The sequence below is a fragment of the Propithecus coquereli genome, unplaced genomic scaffold (assembly GCF_000956105.1).
Source record: "Propithecus coquereli isolate 6110/MARCELLA unplaced genomic scaffold, Pcoq_1.0 Scaffold87, whole genome shotgun sequence".
NCBI classification, from domain to species: domain Eukaryota; kingdom Metazoa; phylum Chordata; class Mammalia; order Primates; family Indriidae; genus Propithecus; species Propithecus coquereli.
This window is the reverse complement of record NW_012154951.1, coordinates 4,422,290-4,426,334: the sequence shown is the minus strand read 5'-3', so window position 1 is coordinate 4,426,334 and position 4,045 is coordinate 4,422,290. Positions and strand designations below refer to the sequence as shown.

The 4,045-nt window shown below is 35.8% G+C and overlaps 1 protein-coding gene across 1 annotated transcript in view; it reads right to left on the bottom strand.

Moving 5' to 3' along the window:
• The window catches only part of ZCCHC4 (zinc finger, CCHC domain containing 4), a 47,337-nt gene that overhangs the window by 40,577 nt on the left and 2,715 nt on the right, over nucleotides 1–4,045 (bottom strand). The gene's annotated exons all lie outside the window — the stretch shown is intronic.

Genomic DNA, 4,045 nt, shown 5'->3' with positions numbered 1-4,045 from the left:
AAAAAAAAAAAAAAAAGAAATATCTTCCCTAAGACTTCATGGGTCACAATAAGGGTGCAAACATATGACATAATAAACATAATGACACATTTCAGAGTGTAACAGGCAGCCAAAAACTATAAGGAAAAGCAAATCTCAGGCACAAAACATAAATCTGTCAACTGAACACATGAAACATAAAGCATGGGTCAAAAAGTAGGATTAGACAAATGAATATCAAATCCTATTCTGTAAACCTAGAAATCTGTGACACACTGCCAGTCCCATAATAAAAAACAGGTAATAAAGGTCAATTTATCTTGCTATCTACTACCATTTCTTTCTAATGATTTGAAAAATAAATTCATCAATGAAAAAGTCTTGTTACTCCACAGTTAACAGATGAAAAGCTTGCTTTATAGAATAGGTATAAGGTTTAAATGCAGTTTAATGCTTTCAAATACAATAGTTATTTAATTAGCTAACTTATAAATGAGTTGTTTAAATTATCCACATTAGAAAACAATTACAATCTCAAGTAATAGTACAACATCCTTAGGTCCATTTACACACAAGAATGAACTGCCAGCTTCAAGCTCAAGCTGAAGACACACTAAGGGAACAGGTGATTTATTAAGTCTTTCGTTTTAAAAAGCCAAAATTTTCACTGGACTCTTAAGGCACTGAAAACTTTTAGAGAAATGACTAATTTCAAACTTTTTACTCCATAGAAAGCATATAATAAAGCATAGGAGCATCAATTACAATGTAATGCAGTGAAATCAGTGATAGTACATTTTAGATTTCTACCCATCTTACAAAACCTGTTCAAATACCATGTCCTTGCATTGTCTTGATCAGCTAAAGTACACGTTAGCATTAGTCCTAATGCTTCTGAGCACTTAGTCTTTTCTATGACTACTGTCAACACCCAACACATTTTCTTTATACTGTATAATCTTCATACGTATCTCAACTCAATTACTAGCATTTTAAGTTCTTTTTGAGCCCTCAACAAATACCTACAATATGAATGAATGACTGGAGGAATGCATGGTTGGATGGAGGCTTCTGGCAACAAAATTCAAGATTATGGGTCACAGACGGTGTAAGATGTTGAAAATCATTTTATTAAGACATGCTTTCAAGAATCAGTACTAGATAAAACACGAAATTATGACCTCCAAGAAATAACCTTTTGGAAGTTCTTTAATACTTCATATTTTAGCCAGTTTTTATGTTCTAATTAATATGAAATACGAATTTCAAAAACTATTATCAAAAAACCAAACTCTGGCAGTACAAAGACAAGAATAGTGGTTTAGATCCAGATTAAAATTTTATTACGCAGGGAAACAAGATCACCTAGACTTTCTTACAGAGTTTAATTGAATCACCATGTCCTTATGTAATAACATGAGAAACATGCTTATCAGACAAAAGCAATATGGGTAGAGTACAAAACTATGTACACATTATGACTACAAACAAATCTGGCACGGGCATAGGAAAAAAGGCCATGAGGAAATAAATACTACAACATGAACAAGGTGATGAATTCAAAGGAAGAAACCATGGACAATGTTTTCTACTTTCTGCATCTTCAATATACTATCTTCTCATGATAAATCTCTATAAAAGTCCTTACCTCTTATCTACTTAAATTAAATCACTACACATCATGTATTAATTACCATCTGTTTACATATTTAAAAATAATTTTTCGAATCAGAGAGACATTAAGTTTGAGTCACAGCTCAGTGATTCTCATAGTATGAACTACTTGATGAAGTTACTTAACTTCTACAAGCCTCAATTTCTCATCTAAGTAAACAACCTCTGCAGGACTAAATAGTATCTCATGTAAAACACCTAGCACAGTGCCTGCCTCATAGTAGAGCTCATTTATACTAATTCCTTTCTCAACATTTTTTGTTGTTGATTCGATTCCTATACAGTGAATAAGTAAAGTAGACAGCTCTGGTTAAGCACTGTAATTAAGGGGCAATCAAGTTATCCCAAGAAATGCCTCTTCCATCAAAGGACTTTAAAATCTACTACCAAAAAGCTCAGGGAAGATATTTTTAGTAGATCCCAGTACTCCTTTCCATGTAGCCTAGATGAGGCCTCACAATACTTCTGAACACAGCAGCCCAGGTAAAATGAAGGAGGTGCCATAAAAGTGAAAGACTATTCATCATCAGTAACTCAGACCAGGAGCTTTTTAAGGAGCATCTCCCAGCTCATACACTATATAATGCCTTTGACACAGGAGAGGAATGAATTCTTTTCACAAGTTTGGCAAAGAATTAAGTCTGTGACTGAATTCTAATCCACCCAATACAACATTTCAACAATGCAGATTTTAAAAAACGGATGTTTACAGCCCTTAAAAAATTTTTTGGTTTAATATTTCAAAAGGGAACATCAAAGTAAATCTTCATGACATTGGATTTGACAACGGATTCTTAGCTATGACACCAAAAGCACAAGCAACAAAAAAAAAATTGATAAATTAGACTTCACAAAATTAAAAACTCTCGTGCATCAAAGGACAACACCAAGAAAGTGAAAAGACAACCTACAGAACGGGAGAAAATATTTTCAAATCATATATTTGACACGGGTGTAATATCCAGAACATATAAAGAACTCCTGTGACTCAATAATAATAAAAAGACAAACAACCAAATTAAAAATAGACAAAGGACTTGAATAAACATTTCTCCAAAGATGATATACAAATAGCCAATAGCCACATAAAAAGATGATTAACATCGTTAGTAATCAGGGAAATAAAAACCAAAACCAGGCTGGGTGCGGTGGCTCACGCCTGTAATCCCAGTACTCTGGGAGGCTCAGGCGGGTGGATCATTTGAGCTCAGTAGTTTGACATCAGCCTGAGTGAGAGCGAGACCCCGTCTCTGCTAAAAAAAAATAGAAAAAAATTAGCTGGATAACTTAAAATTTATAGAAAAACTTAGCCAGGCATGGTGGCGCATGCCTGTATTCGCAGCTACTCGGGAGGCTGAGGCAGGAGGATTGCTTGAGCCCAGGAGTTTGAGGTTGCTGTGAGCTAGGGTGACCCCGTCTCTGCTAAAAAAAAATAGAAAAAAATTAGCTGGATAACTTAAAATTTATAGAAAAACTTAGCCGGGCATGGTGGCGCATGCCTGTATTCGCAGCTACTCGGGAGGCTGAGGCAGGAGGATTGCCTGAGCCCAGGAGTTTGAGGGTGCTGTGAGCTAGGCTGATGCCACGGCACTCTAGCCAGGGCAGCAGAGTGAGGTTCTGTCTCAAAAAAAAAAACAAAAAAAAACCACAATGACATACTACTTCACAACTACTAGGATGCCTATAATCAAAAACAAAAACAAAGCAAAAAATAACAAGTGTTAGAAAAGATGTGGAGAAACTGGAACCCTTGTACATTGCTAGTGGGAACATAAAATGGTGTAGCCACTATGGAAAACAGTTTGGCAGTTCCTCAAGAAATAAACATAGAATTACTGTGTGACCCAGCAATTCCACTTCTAGGTATATACCCAAAAGAATTGCAATCAGGGTCTCAAACAGATATTTGCAACATTATTCACAATAACGAAAAAGTGGAAGCAACTCATATGTCCATCAACAGATGAATGGATAAACAAAATGTGGTATATACAAGCAATGAATATTATTCAGTCATAAAAAGGAATGGAGTTCTGATACCTTGAAGACATTACGCTAAGTAAAATAAGCCAGACACAAAAGAACAAATATTGTATAATCCCACTTATATGAGGTACCTAGAATAGTCAAATTCAAAGCATCACAAAGTAGATTAGAGGTTACCAGAGTTTGGGGAGCAATGGCATGAGGAGATATTGCTTAATGGTGACAGTTTCTGTTTGGGATGATGAAAAAGTTTTGACAATAGACACAGATGATGTTTGCACAACACTAATATACTTAATGGCAATAAATTGTACATTTAGGGCCGGGCGCGGTGGCTCACGCCTGTAATCCTAGCACTCTGGGAGGCCGAGGTGGGCGGATTGTTTGAGCTCAGGAGTTCGAGACC